This window comes from Eublepharis macularius, chromosome 7 (genome assembly GCF_028583425.1).
Source record: "Eublepharis macularius isolate TG4126 chromosome 7, MPM_Emac_v1.0, whole genome shotgun sequence".
NCBI lineage: Eukaryota > Metazoa > Chordata > Lepidosauria > Squamata > Eublepharidae > Eublepharis > Eublepharis macularius.
The window spans coordinates 19,919,131-19,935,358 of record NC_072796.1 but is presented as its reverse complement, the minus strand read 5'-3'; the positions used below and the strand labels follow the sequence as shown (position 1 = coordinate 19,935,358).

The following is a 16,228-nucleotide window of genomic DNA, read 5'->3' as shown; positions in this document are numbered from 1 at the left end:
GAAATGTTGCCTGACTATATCTCAATAGATCTCAAGAGAATCTACAGGTTTGAATCCTGTTTGATTTCACTGGCATGATACTTAAATTAGAGAGTGTGTGTGGTGTAGAGAGACCATGTTGTATAGTGCTTAGAGGGTCACACTAGGCTCTAGGAGAACCAAGTTTGAATTCCCACTCTCCCATTAAGCTCACAGGACAGCCTTCAGCCACTCTCTCTTAGATTAACCTACCTCACAGGATTGTCGTAAGGATAAAATGGAGGAGGAAAGCCACTTTGGAAAGAAAATTAGGGTATAAAAATCTCAACAAATTGTTTCCTTCTGAAGAGAAGTTGATATAATTTGTCCATCTTGACTAGAATTTTTTATATTCTCAAAATGCCTATTTGTTTCACTTAATGCCACTAACTGCTGGGGGGGGGGAATCTTTCTTCAAACAGTGGAAAGATCTACTCTTAGCATATAAATAGTTTAGGAATATATCATTTACCATGGAGAGCTAAACAATCAGCCAGGTGGCAGATGGTACAAGATGAGTTAATGTGCAAATGTATCAAGATTAAAAAGACAAAAACCATCTCTGATTGGACTGTATTATCTGGCTAACTGGGAACTGGGATTACTCAAAGACAAAACTACAATGAAGCACTAAAAAAATCAAGTACTTTCCCATTCTTTATTATTTAAGCAAGTGATTAATTACAAGATATTATGGAGAACTATTAGGAAGGATGCTGTAATAGTTTAGCCAAACGTCCTTATTTGCAAATCCATTTCAAAGGTGGCAGGCATTCATTCCTCGATGTATGAAAATATGTAACAACTGTATTTTCAGAGGCTGACACCAGTTCAGACAGAAACTGGTTACCAAACAATGATTTAGTTGCTTCTATATGAGACAGCTTCCAATTGTTGTTCATTGTAAGTACAGAAAAATACTGGTATACCAAGCTAACCTAGGTATTCGGCTAGGAATCCTAGGTCCCCCAATGGAGGCAGAGGATTTCCCTCTCCCACCCTCCACCCTCCATCACCACTCACCTGGTTGGTGAGGGGGGAGGAGGGAAGGTGTGGGAATGGGCCTCCTGGGCATGCTCCTGGGGCGGCTCGACAATGTCACTCACAGCAGTGATGTCACTGCACCGCCCCAAGCGTGCTCCTGTGCTTCGCAGTGGGCGTGCACTCTTGTGCCCGTGCAATGACATCACTTCCCAGAAGCGGCATCATTGGGTGGGCATGCGCATGTGCAAGAAGCAGTCTCCGAATGCCAGGAAGGTGAGTACCAGGTCCCCACCCTCCCACTGGGAGGATAAGGGGAACCGGCAACCCTATGCTCGGCACACTTCTTCAACTTCGTTATGTGGGCACAGAAGATGTGGAGCTGGCATTGTTATGAAATGAAGACTTGGCCTAAGCCAACAGCTGTCAGGTCTATTGTAGCAGCGAATCGAATCGAATCCCTTTACTGGCATAACAGGTTTATTGTAGTAAAATGGACAGTAAAAAGTTAACTGGAACCTGATTATGGGATGGAGGGAAGCTCTACCTCCAGACTTTCTTACTTGCTTTCATTTTCTGAGTTAGTTTCATGTTGGTTAAGAATAAAGCAGAGTGTTACATTCAGCAACTCCCCTGAGTACAGCAATTTATTGCTTTACCACAGTGTGATCACAAAACATGAAATCACTTACAGGGCCCTACAAGCATTTAGGTTCATGTTTGTGAGGGGGGGGAAAGGATTCAAGTACAACTTACAACTATCGGGCCCCTTAGCCCCTTACAGCCCTTTGCAAGCTAATCGCCATATCTTGTTTCAAAGCACTAGCTCATTCACAACTGGGCCCAACACCAAACATGAGGAGGGTTCTGCATATGCAGAAAATATTCTGACTCCCCTCACTGTCCCCAAATTGGGACAACCCCCTCAAAGGGATTCCTGTAGCAACTGAAATTACAATGAATACAACAACAACATTCAACTTATATACTGCCCTTGAGGACAACTTAATTACACACTCAGAGCGGTTTACAAAGTGTGTTATTATTATCCCCACAACAATCACCCTGTGAGGTGGGTGGGGCTGAGAGAGCTCTGAAGGAGCTGTGATTGACCCAAGGTCACCCAGCTGGCTTCCAAGTGGAGGAGTGGGGAATCAAACCCAGCTCTCCAGATTAGAGTCCTGCGCTCTTAACCACTACAGCAAACTGGTAACACAATGTGAAGGAGAATCAGGGAAACTGCAAGATGCTGTGGCAATGGAGGCAAAACACTGAGTAGGAGAAGTTCACCAGAACTGCTTTTCCCTTCAAAATAATTACAAGCACAGATACTACCCTTTTCCAACTGAGGCATATTTTGAAGGGAAAGACACAATTTATTTACACGCACACACACTTTGTTTACTTGCATACAAGACGTCATTATCTCTTGATATCTGGGACCAAGATAGCAAAGCCTATCAGAACGGAGGACTCAATCATGCAGGTTTTACACTCTTTGATGCCCAAAGAGTAAGAGCCTAGTGTGTGTGTGACCTGGTTAATCAGCTCCAGGAGCTGTGCTTGCCAGAGACATAATTTATCATGATCAATAGCATAGTAGAGACCAACCTGAAAACTAAGCACTCTCTTTCCCGTACAATCCCTCAGTGAAGAAAAAAAAAGACCCTCCGAACAAAATAAAACAATATCCTGAGGAAGAAAGGAAGTGGTTTGGCAGAAACATCACCACAGGGTTCTGGGAAGCATTTTTAATTTTATTCTAAGCCATCTGACGTCAAAGGTAGAGGGGGACAGCAAATTCGGAAAGAGGAAAAATAGGTGTTTGCACCAAACCCTTTATTATCACGTACATGACACGCAGCTTCATTCACTTGTGAGAATAAAAGATGGGCTTGCTTGTTCCCCATTGGCTGCTAAGCTGCCGTTAGAGAAAAAGTTAAAGGCTCAAATATTAAATTAAATGGCAGCATCTGGACCAAGAGTCACCTAGCTGAGAATAGGGAGGCTACCACATAAAGGAAGATAAGATTCGTGGATTCTAAAAACACACAGCGGTTTCTGAATCGCGCTCTCTCTAGCTACCCTTCCACAGAGGATGGAAAGGCATGGTAGAAATATCTTAATTAAGGAAACACTTCAAGGTGCCAGAAGGGAGCACAATCATATTGCCATAAATTCATTCATTGGAATATACAATGATAGAACAGTATAACTCATTTAAAACAATGTTGCCAATGGTCCATAAAGCCTGCTATTCCACTCCTGCCTTCACCACCACCCCCCTCCACCTGCTCACAAATAAGCCATATTAGTCATTTCACAGCAATGACTTGAATGAAAAACAACCATCTCTGTTTCTCCTTTACAAAAAAACCTGCTTGCCTACTCACCTCCAGGCAATTCTTACCCATCACAAGCAAGCCATGAACGACTATTTACAAGGCTAATTGAAAACATCATCAACAAAGGTATTTTCTACATCTATCTTCTTCTGGATCAAAAGCACTTATCTTACAAACCTTGTTCTTCCTCGCTTAAAGTTTAATAAATTTCACGCAACAAGAACAAGGAGATGCCAGCCACAGAAGGAATATTCTCCCCAAACTTTTTTTTTTTATAGCTGGGGACCCAATCCGCATTTTTGCAAATATTAGAAGCACCAGGTTCCTAATTCACTACAGTCCAGGGGAGTTCCAAACACAGATCCAAGTGATACATCCATAATTCATTTTTTCCCCTAGCATTTAGGAGTGTACTGGCAACATTAAAACTAAGAGATCTCTATGCCCTCTGTTGGTCTTTGTTATGTAACTCTGCACATTTGTCTAATCCACTGTGCATTTAATAATCACTGAAAGCAATGGAATGCTATGAATTAAAATGAAATGGGGTTGGACCGGAATCAGCCTTCCCCTTGAGGCTAGAGACTCCAAGCATCTTTTGCCAGGGAAAGATTCTTTCAACTGGAGGAAAATGCCGCTGCTAGCAGAACAGACTCCCAGGATCCAACCCAATCGCTTACTGTACACCACAAACCTTAAGTGCTTAATGTGCTAGTGCGTTATCTGGGGGAGGGTTATTTTTAGAATATTAGCTGGCATGAGTGCAGTCAATTCCAAAATGTAGGTGAAATTGGGGGCCCCAGAGGTTACCAACCAAGTTCTGTTGGATAGTATCTGAAAACAGAATAGAAGGGTTCCTGGCTGCAATGAAGCAACATCCACCAGGGAACAAACCTACCCCATGGCCTGATACTGTAAAACTGCACATTTCCACAGCCCTGCCAATAACAGCCAATGGTGACGAGTGGAAAGTGCAGGATATAAATGTGACAACGTAAGGACATGGTCCAACTCTTACTATGTTACACAGTCACGAGGAGATAAGAAAGATGTCATTTTCAGCAGCAGTTCTGTTTTTCTAAAAATAACTTTGTTTCACCCATATTCCATTTGTTCTGTTACAGTAATACTGAGAGTAAGTATCTTGTACACAAGTATTCTGACAGGATTCCATTTTGTTTACTTAAATTATACCCCACCTTTCTGCCCAACAGGGACACAAAGCAACTTACATTGTTTGCCTCTCCTCCATTACATCTTCACGACAGCCCTGCGAGGTAAATTGGCCTGAGAGAATGTGACATGCCCAAGATTAACCAGCAAGCTTCCATGGCAGAGTGAGGATTCAAACCTGAGCCTCCCAGGCTGATTCTCAAACTGTTTTACCCCAATGGCAATTGCAAACTTTCTGCTATGGAACTGCAAACATGCTGCTAGCTGTCTATGGTTTGGCATAAATCCAAGTGAAGTCAAAAGGTTTCCTGTTTTCTGCATGTTCCTCGTACACTGTTTAGTTTCTATTCTTCTTTATCTCTTATCTCTCATCAATTGCTGCAATACATTTTATAATGCCAAATAACTCTCTGATATGGTGCTGTGCATACCTTTCCTCAACCAGCCGAACAGCATAAAGCGAAGGCGCATAGAGAGAGGGTTGGACTACAGAGCCCTGTGGCTTCCTATACTAATTTTCATGTTGCTCTCATACTATATTGGAAAGTGGGCCTTGTCAGGTGGGTCCAGCCCTACTCCCACACTCTTAACTACCCATAAGCTTTACTCCATATGCTCTGTCATCTTGAGCCATCTCAAAGTATCCTACGTTTTCAAACTACAATGCTCTGCCTCCAATCGGCCTCCTATGAAAGGAACAGTGTCCACGTAGTGCCATTGCCTCAAAATTGCTTCTCATCATCCAGCTCCATCATAAAGCCCTTAAGGGGTCATGGCAAAGCGGCAATGCATCTGTTTTGCATGCAGGAGACCCCAAGTTCAATCCCCACTATCTCTTCTTACGGATATCAGGTGATAGGTGATGTAAAAGACCTCCATCTGAAACCCTGGAGAACCACCAGTGGTCAGATTAGACCATACTAACCTTAAAAGACCGATGATCTTAGTGGAAAGCAGCTTTATGTACTCAGGTAATGCCTTGTTGAACTATTGAAGGCAGGAATCAGTTTGATGTAGTGGCTAAGAGCAGCAGGACTCTAATCTGGGGAACTGAGAGCCAAGCTACAAGTGACGTCTGACACAGGTTGGACACTTGTCAGCTTCCCTCAAGTTTTGATGGGAAATGTAGGCATCCTGGTCTTGCAGCTGTAATGGAGAGCCAAGCTGTAAAACCAGGACGCCTACATTTCCCATCAAAACTTGAGGGAAGCTGACAAGTGTCCAACCTGTGTAAGGTGTCACTTGTAGCTTGGCTCTGAGTTTGACTCCCCACTCCTCCGCTGGAAGCCAGCTGGGTAACCTTGGGTCAGTCACAGCTCTCTCAGGGCTCTCTCAGCATCACCCACCTTGCAAGGTGATTGTTGTGAGGGTAATAACAACACACTTTGTAAACTGTTCTGAGTGGGAGTTCAGTTGTCCTGAAGGGCTGTATATAAATTGAAAGTTGTTACTGTTGTTGTTATTGTTATTATTTGTAAGCCTCTGTGAAGTGTTGTATACATGGATACATATATATAAGCAAAATAAATGCTGTGTCTTGTGAAATTCCCTCACCTATACAACTATTAAAGGTACAAAGAAGCACATCCTCTTGTGCATGTATCTGGCCACACTCTATAGCTGAAAGTTGTCTACGTAACACACAGCTTCTTCTACTTCATCATCGAACCTGACTTAACCAATTAACATCAAAAGACCCAAACTCAAAATGCGATACCCTTGAGATTTTCAACAGCTGTGTTGGAACACAGCCACTAAAAGGCTCGTGGAAAACCAAATTAGTAATCCGGTTAATCTGAAGGATGTACAATCCTTCCTAATGCGACCTGTTTACTTTCTAGTTTTCACCTTGCAAAGGCAAGGCAGGTCATTAGCGTCCATCTCTGACAGCCCACCCAGACAATGAAGCACTCATATCACATAAGCAATGTCATGATTAATCATAATAGTAATCGCCAGCAGACCTTCCCCCAGTCTCACACTGGTTGGTCTGTTTTACTAAAATAACTGGACTTGAATTTACCTCAACCAGTGCGATAAACATCAAGCCATGAACACCTGTAAGCCAATTTGAGGTGGATATTTGGTAAGTAGCAAAATATGAACTTCAGGCGCTTGCTACTTTTGCATAAAGCTTGGCCAGGGAAGCTAAAGCTTGTCCTTGGAATTCAAATTTAAAATCTGGCTGAACTCAGAAGGGTTGATTAGGGGTTTTGATTTCTTAGGTTACTGGATTGCTCAGTAGTTCCTTCCAGGCCAATGCGTGCATTCAAGTGTTAAAAGTGTTGTGACATGCCACCTGAAGTGACAAAAGATCAACTTAGTGGCTGAATTAACACATTGTACTTGGCAGGGGCGGGGGGGGGGGGGCGGGGGCATCTCTCAGAAATGCTGTACATAAAACAGTAAAATCTCCTCTGGAAGTTAGTGGGCATTAGCGTTTGAAATACCTGTTCTGATGCCGATTTAATTTCCTTAACATATGTCAGTGTTTGTTCTGTTTTTGTGATTTATTCTTATGTTTATACTTTCAATTATAAGTGGTTTCGTGATTAAACCTCCTTGGTCGCCCTCCTGGATGGCCTTCATTGGGAGCAATTTATCAATGAGATGGTGAATCTCCTGGTTCTTGAGATGAATTTGTACTTTCCCTAAAGAATGTGAGGCACAGTTTGAGGTATTTCTTGATGTGGAGCTCCTACTGAAACCTCAGCTGGTAGCTTTGACCAGGAGTATATCACTACCTGAATTCAGTTTGCCAGTTACAGCCACTCCTAAAGAAGTAAGTTTCCCGGACAAAGGGAGCTTTGTCTATCAAAAGCTTATATCCTGGAAAATTTGTTGGTCTTTAAGGTGCCACTGGACTTGAATCTTGCTCTTCTACAGAAAGATGAACTAGTTTGTAACTAGTTCAGGAGAGCAAGATTCGAGTCCAGTAACTCCTTAATGACAAAGATATTTGTAACTAGTTTCTAGTTGTGACAAATTTTCAGGCTGCATTACTGGAATGAGCTCTACGTAAGACTGCTTTTGAAGACTGTTAAGTAAATTCGAAATCCAGCCACCCATTTATGAGTGGGAATACACCAACACTCAGAGACATACACTGGCTTCTAATTAAGTTTACAAAAACCATTCAAGGTGCAGTTTTTGATCAGGTCATTTTTACTTTAGGGAATACCTTATCGGACCTCTCTTGCCTACTGGTGTCCGAGGAGATTCCGCTTCCAAATCCATCTTTGTCAGGGCTGGACTGAGGAGAACAAAGAACAGGGCCTTTCTTGTAACAGCACCCTCAATGTAGAATTCCCTCTTCAGAGAGGCCTGCTAGCAAGCTCAGTTTTTTCTTGCTTAGGCTTGGTAAAAGCCCTTCAATTTTAACATGTCATTAAGGGAGCAGGGTGAAGCCCTGCTGATTTACAAGCTTGTAATTTTTTTTATCTTTCCAGATTCTGCTGGAAAGGTTTTTAAATTGCTTTGCTGCAGTAACTGTCATGTTTATTTCTGTATTTTAAATTAGATACTCTTTTTACTTCAGTTTATTATTTTTATTATTTATGATGTTCTGCAGTAACCATTTTTAAAATAAATACATGCATTTTAAAATATGTTCAAAATCAATTGCGTCTGGACAACTTTTTTTGCCCTCTGTTTGGCAAATATAAAGATAGCATACTTCAGGCACCATGTGATGGCTGTGTGAAACAGCCTTATTGTGGTGCCTATCCCACATCACGCTAATTCCACATGGATTACCCTACATTAATTGCAATCCAAACAGAACTATTAATGCAATCCTAAACAGATTTACTCCAGGCTAAGCCCACTGAAATCAATGGGCTTAGACTGGAGTAACTCTGCTTAGAACTGTACTGTAAAAGTGCAAACTTAAAAGTGTGCCTGGCATGTAACACAGGAGTTCTGCTAATGTTCTCTTTCAGTTATAATCATTCAGTTTGCAGTAGATGTTGTTCAGCCAATACCAGCCACCAAAATCAGCTTTTCCAGGGGATGCAACAGGCTTTGGTGTATTTGGTGGGGGGAACTTTGTGTATCTGTGGCCCTTTACATCCTAGTCATTATGAGAAATGTAACCACACTGTTGCTGGATGTGCACTGGAAAAGATGTGCCTATTTTCATACTATGCAGACAAACCCATGTGGCAAGTCACGTGACACCTGACAGCCCATGCATGTCAGAAAGGTCCTTTCAACTACCCTCCATACAGAAACCATGGTAAGTAGGCTGGGCCTTAGCTAGGTGACAAATCTCTTTGATTGGGGGATTTCTCTCTTTATTTTAAAAGCATTTTTCCCTACAGAAATTGATCCAATAGAAGATCTTTGACTGTTCTGTACCTCATACCCTCTATGGCCAAGACCACAAGCGCCTATACAAAAAATAAGCCCTGAGCCAGTTCTTAAACATCCTCCACAGGAAAAAAAATGTTTTAGAAGGAGCTAAAAAGTCTCCTTAGGTCCTGACCCTCGTAGCCACTTTTCCTTCTGTGTTGTCGATACATTGCTAGTTCTTGATCAAGTGAGATTAAGCCATTATAGCACTAGCATAGAAGGAGAGCTGGCACTAAAGCAAAATACCAGAATACTGGTAATAAATGCACTCAGGATTAAAGAAGATTTCATCTTGGTGACTGCTGTTGAAAAAAAGAATGGTACGTGCCTGGGTTTTCTTTTTCTTTAACATTTGCTTTTAAATTGAAACCTTGGCTTTTGGGCACAAGGCCTTCCTGGCTTCACAAGCCCTTCTCTAAAACATCAGCTAGCCTGATCTTTTGTATTCTCTACAACTATTATATAATCTTTCCTTTAAAAACATCCATGAAATGATGTGATTTGTTTTCAGACTGCTTTGCATTTGCTCACTGCCAGTGAATAATTCTGGCTAGACTGACTTTCATGTTTGCTAGTATAACTTTTGTAATTATTCTCCAGCAGCCACAGCAAAAGTATGATCCTGCACAAATATTCCTGTTGCGTTTATTTCAGTGCACTCACATCTCTCTCACCCAAATCAATGGGACTGTTCAACTTTCTCCAGATCTTGACAGTGCAGTTTTAAAGCCAGGAGCGGGGGTGGGGAATCCTGTCCTCAGCCATATTGGTTAGGAATTGTGCACTCCTGCCTCCCATTTCCTCTTGAACTGCACTTCTGATGGAGAAACTGTTTTCTAGATATGCGTTTGATATACCAGCTATTAAACCGAAACTGTGAAGATAAACACATGCTAGACCAGTCACTTTCTAAGAAACAGCAATATGTTTCCAGGGAGCTGTCCTACATCCAGTGCCTCTTCAAAGATACTACTCCCCCTGCCTACCAGCCAAGCCTGAGACCATAAACTGCCTTAACCAGACACTTACCAGTATCAAGAAAAAAAATGTCTCCCTTCATAAACATTTCCTGCCTTTAGCAGTTAAAGAAATATGAAGGAGGACCCACTCCACAGCTAACTCGCCTATTAGCTGCTCCAAATCTGCAGCTGACATTAACCACTGCGCATGTTTAAGCAATAGTCCTAAGCAGGGCATTTTTTCTGGGAAAAGAGGTGGTGGAACTCAGTGGGTTGCCCTTGGAGAAAATGGTCACATGGCTGGTGGCCCCGCCCCCTGATCTCCAGACAGAGGGGAGTTTAGATTGCCCTCTGCGCCGCTAAGCGGCGCGGAGGGCAATCTAAACTCCCCTCTGTCTGGAGATCAGGGGGCGGGGCCACCAGCCATGTGACCATTTTCAAGAGGTTCCGGAACTCCGTTCCACCACGTTCCTGCTGAAAAAAAGCCCTGGTCCTAAGACAAAATTATGCCTCTTAAAGCTTTCTTTCAAAGAAAAACCAAAAAGAGGGTTTTTTCACATGGAAGGGGGGATAATAGCACTTATTCTGAGTAACAGTTGTTCATCACAATTCCAGTCCAGATATGGCTATGTGGCGCTTTGAAGGAGAAGTAGCACATAGGGTTGGCGTGGCACCAAGTCACTCCACATTAAACCCAAAAGAAGACCTGCACAAAAAGGAAGGGGGTAATCAAACTCCCTCAAATACGCAGGCTTTCTGCTATGCCTTGGCATCATAACTAATGCTAACTATGTTTAGAAAAACACTTCTACATCTTCTATTAAAACATGTATTTTATATATAATTTGAATTATGAATAAAAAAATTTAAAAAGGAAAAATAAACCCCACTAAACTGAGTTCAGATACCACGGCCCAGTTTCAACAGCTAAATAATGTGTAGCATTAAAGCAGTGGCGCACCAGTAGGGGCTCGTGTGTGAGTGTGCTGTCAAGTCGCAGCTGACTTACGGCGTTCCCATATGGTTTTCAAGGCAAGAGACGTTCAGAGATGGTTTAGCCATTGCCTGCTGCTGCATAGCAACTCTGGCCTTCCATGGTGGTCTCCCATCCAAATACTGACTAGGGCTGACCCCTCTTAGCTTGTGAGACCTACAGGATTGGGCTACCTGGACCATCCAGGTCAAGGCACTCTCAGAGCAGGACCACAAGTGACGCCTGACACAGGTTGGACACTTGTCAGCTTCCCTCAAGTTTTGATGGGAAATGTAGGCAGCTTGGCGGAATGTTGGACAAGTGACAGTTGAAAAGTCCATTGGACAGCAGTCAGAGAGCCAAGCTGCAAGACCAGGATGCCTACATTTCCCATCAAAACTTGAGGGAAGCTGACTAGTGTCCAACCTGTGTCAGGCGTCACTTGTGGTCCCACTCTCAGTCTCTCTCTCTACGCAAGACATGTTACACGGGGACACTCAAGTGAAAGATCTTACACTTATTCTTTCATTGTGTCTACACATGCCATGCTAGGGAGACAGAGTACACTTGAATATAAGACCACACAGATAGTAAGTCACTTGAGCATCCCCGCATAAGGTGTCTTGCGTAGAGAGACTCATAGTCACAGGCATGTAGCAAAACCACTAAATAAACTTATGAAGCTGATTTCTACCAAGTCACGCCACGGACTCATCTACTTCAATATTTCAACTCACTGGCAGCTGTTCTGAAACAGAGAAGAACCTTTCCCAAACACCTGACCTGTAAGCCTTGACCTGGAAATGCCCAAGATTGAACCTGGGACCTTCTACAAGGGGGGGGGGAGGAATGTTCTACTGCTGAGCCACAACACCTCCTATGCTTTCTAGCAGTTCACAGGTGCCGGAGCAGATAAGATTCTCCACTCTTGAATGAAAAGTTTGACTTACAGCCCAATGATAAGCCCTGATCAGATGACAGCCAAACGGGCCACTGCCACTAGAATGCACTGAACGGCTAGCACCACCTCGCCCTAAATACTGTGGTTGTGTGCAAAGCAGCACTTAGCCCTCTTCTTTCCAGTCTCAGAGTCCCTTACAGAAGACACTTAATCATATGTTATCCAGGCAGCTGCTGGTGGCTGCAAAGTATAGCATTCTGCCTTCTTAACTGCACATTTGCCTGACGGGCAGCCCAACTGGTGCTTGGAGAACAATACTGACCTGAAATCGCTCCTGTCTTCGTCTTTTCTTAATTTCTTCTCCTGCCCTCACTCAACAGGCATATTCTACATGCTGTAGCTGTATTCTGCACCCCCTATAATGAGTTCTTTGTCTTGAAGAGACTGGAAATGCAATGTGTATAGTCTTAGAATTTAAAAAAACCTCTCTGCACCAAGTTTGAACCACTCGACTAAGTGGCTCCTTTCCCATTCCAAATATCCTTTTGTCCTCTTTTGGAGTGAAAGGCTTCCCTCTTGAATTCTGCACATCAACTTTCCCTCTTATCTCACCAGGCAACTCTTGAGAGGGAAAAACACACTATTGAGAAGTGTAATTGGAGTACCTGGTGTTCAGTCCCTGTTAAACATTTGGGCCATTTTTTTTATAAAACCAAAGGCACAGTGTTTGTTCAGAGGAAGGCTTAAATGGAAGGGGTTTCTGCCAGTGCAAAGATACGCAGTGTATTATCTGGATTTAGACCGATTTCTTTTTTATTACATTCAGGGTCTTGACCCATGAATGTTAACTAAATGTCTGGAATGGAAACTTTCTGTGTGAAACAACTATTATTCTGCAATTCTGCGCAGATCATGTGCTAAACTATTATTTTAGCAAGCTCTCTTCTACATTCAGTTCATCTACACTTCAGCTACAAGCGACTCAGCTTTGTGAAAGGAAAAACTGAACTATGCTGAAGAATTTCACAAACACATGGATGTGGCTGGGAAAGGAAAGAAAGGGGTACCCCTTCTGTGCACAGGAAAAGGCAGTGGAAAACAATCTCAGAGAAATACCTACTCCACCAGTGAAGAAACTAAGGTGAGAGGTTACTAAGGTCATCTCCGAAGACTCCGTTCCAGGTACCTCAACTCTCAGATGCAAGAAAGGTATCTTGTCTTTGCTAGACAAGATTGTCTTCATCTTGGCCTCTGCCCCATCTGTAGGATGCGTCCCCCTGCAACGACCCTTGTCTTTTTAGACACCAAGACATTAACCAAGGTATTTGGCTAAATGTGAGCCAAGCTACAAGCGACGAATGACACTTGAACGGCAAGTGAACAGACTCATGTGTATTCCTCCCTGTTCACTTGCGCTCCACTTGATCACGTAGTGAGGAATACACGAGTCTGTTCACTTGCCGTTCAAGTGTCATTCGTCACTTGTAGCTTGGCCCTGTAAACTTGGTTGGTTCTGTAATTAGAGTGAACAGCTGCTTTCTCGTGCAGTGTTTTACTTTGGTGCTTTAACGTTTTGATTTTGTATTATGTAGAATTTTGTAATCTGCCTTGGATGTTTATTGTAAAGGAAGAGGGCAAGGTACATTTATTTTTAAACAACTAAACAGAGAGTGAACAGTACAAACCTAAGCAGAGTTTCACACTTGTAAATGCCAAACTAAATGATATGGTGTCCCCAGGGCCACCACCATCTTACTGCAGCAATTCCCTCACTTTACGAATGCCATGGGGGCACATGGAGCAAGGGCTCCTGTTTCTCCCTCACACAATTTTTAAGTGCCTCAACACCTCCTCTTAAAAACTGCAGCCACTCTTTCCCCTGCTCTCAGGTCTACAGCAGGATTGGGGCCCTCTGATGTTTGTATATTGCAAGGATTCAAGCAGTAAAATGGCTGCAGCAACCCTGAAGATGCCATATTATCTAATTTGGCCCATAGTTAGGGTTACCAGACGACAGCTGGTGGCTGGCAAATTCTGGGCAATTTGTGCTGCTGCTCATTGATGATGATGATGATGATGATGATGAACAACAACATTCAGTTTATATACTGCCCTTCAGAGCTACTTAACACCCACTCAGAGTGGTTTACAAAGTATGTTATTATTATCCTTACAATAAACACTCTGTGAAGTGGATGGGGCTGAGAGAGCTCTGAGAGAACCGTGATTGACCCAAGGTCACCCAGCTGGCTTTAAGTGGAAGAGTGAGGAATCAAACCCGGCTCGCCAGGTTAGAGTCCCACTGCTCTTAACCACTACACCAAATTGGATTGCCACCTGACCAGTGATAGGAGGAGGGCTGGAAAAAATAGATGTGAACACACTCATATCCCCAGCTGATCACTTCCAGTGCATCCTGGAAGCAACACCATTGTGCCAGGGCTAATTCTCTAAAACTCAGTCCCAAACACTATTTTGGGGGCAAGTTTTAAAGAATTGGCCTTGGCGCTATGCCATTGCTTCCAGGTCACACCAGAAGTGACATCACCATGCATGCACGGATTAGTAAGTTCATCATGCATACACCCCATACAACCTGGCAATCATACCCATAGTCCACTGAAGTCAGTTGGCTTAGAAGAGTAATTCTGCTTAAGACTGCACCACTAAGTGGTCCATTCTGCAAAGCATGCAACAACAGCTGGATGACCTAATCTCTCAAGAGGACACAACCATTTCTGCCAATTCCCCTCTGCAGAGCCTCGGTTTGCACCCGATGCTGTTCCTGAGGTTCTGCTGATGCCCAGAACAAAATTTTGGGTGGCTAAGCAGCCTTTAGCAGGAGGAGGAAGTAGGAAATTCCACAGGTGGTTGAACAGACCACAATGGTTCTCCATCCTACAGTTCATTACAGCTAAAACAGCTATACAGAAGAAAGATGACCCATGCTCTAGAATGTCTTTCATCATTCAACAAATCTTTGAGGTACCACAGAAGAACATTACAATTAATGGCTACATAACAGCAAGATGCACACTGAAGAAGACAGAGGTGCACAAGCCCTATAATGACACCCCAAAGTTATCTGATGATATTCCAACATCCCTTTCCTCCCACTTCCTCTTCGTGAGTGCTGTAACTAACAATTAAAATGCTTTATTTGTTTCTTCCCCAAAACGCACGGTCTTATCATTGAATTTGTCTGCTGAATTGATTAAGTTTCACTGCTGTACTCCAGGCCACGGCAATTCATTACGCATAATTTCCAGATCTAACCTGGTGTCATGTGCAGGTATCATGAACAAACTTCTACTTCCCTGCCACAGATGACTATTAAAAATGTTAAATAAAGTAGGCCTTGTCCCTGAAGATTCTGACGGGTATTTTTCCACAACCAGAGAATCCTTTTTCGTCGTTACTAAACAAATCTTATAATGTGCAGATCTGATATCCACCTTCGTCAGTTTGAAATAATTTCTTATGCCATACTGCACTGAACACACGCTAAAATCCACACAGGTTTAGATCCAGTTTACTTCTCATAAAAACCTGTCTTTATTCAGTTATTTTGGTCATCGAGGTATCGGTCAGGAGGCCACACAGATGAGGAAAAGGGCTTTTTTTAAAACATAAATATATATTGCATGCAGGACTTTTTTGAGCCAAGACAGGCAGTGATGACAAAGCAAACACTGAAACCTGTCTTTGATACATCATTAGCCTGAGAATACAAGTAGATAAGCCAGCATGTGATATGGCATTCAAGGGCATTTTGGGGTACCCCTCTTTGAGCTGTGTTCTTTCTAACTCTTGAAACAAGTTAAGCATTTCCCATTGAATTCTTCTGGCTGTTTTCCTCCTCCTCCTCCTTCCCGCTTCCAACCATCCAGGAGCCCGTTGCCTTCTGCCCCCACTCATTCTTTCCGCAAACTCTTAACAGAGGTCCATTTGTTTATCAGACGTAGCATCAGCCATCCAGGCAGCCCAGCTCAAGGAATGAGCCTGCGCCTCCACAGCGCTGGGTGAGAGAACAATCCACAGCTCTTCTGAGAATCAAGACACAGCTCCTCAAGAGCAGCTTTCTGTTAGAACAAAAATGTTGTTTTTACATATTTCCCACATAAACAAAAACTAATAAAAACTTCTTTTTTAAAGCTGTGACAGATTTCAAAACACAAAATGTAAAGTTTTCTCTATGGAACTTGTGACTCACCAAGGCGAATACAACCCACCAAGCATATGTTGTGCTTTGCCAGGTGTTTAACCAATACACGCCAGCCAATTATTTCTTCTTCTTTCTTTTTTTACAGGCCCAAGACAGAAAAAAACCAGCTCTAATGGGTTGCCATGTACGGCTGACAAGCTACATTCAGTCAGGTGGGTTGCAATTTTTGCAGGTCTGCCCCACATCAAGCTCTTTTTTAGCTGGTCTACTTTCCCCTGCATTAAAGCAAACCGTTGGTCCAGAAAAAAATATATTCTCTGGCTGCATCTACTGCTTCTAAAATGATGATGTAATAGGACC

General features: G+C 42.9%; 1 protein-coding gene across 3 annotated transcripts in view; it reads right to left on the bottom strand.

Annotated features, from left to right (window-relative positions):
* Positions 1–16,228, bottom strand: part of ANKH (ANKH inorganic pyrophosphate transport regulator) — a 141,833-nt gene that overhangs the window by 100,563 nt on the left and 25,042 nt on the right. The gene's annotated exons all lie outside the window — the stretch shown is intronic.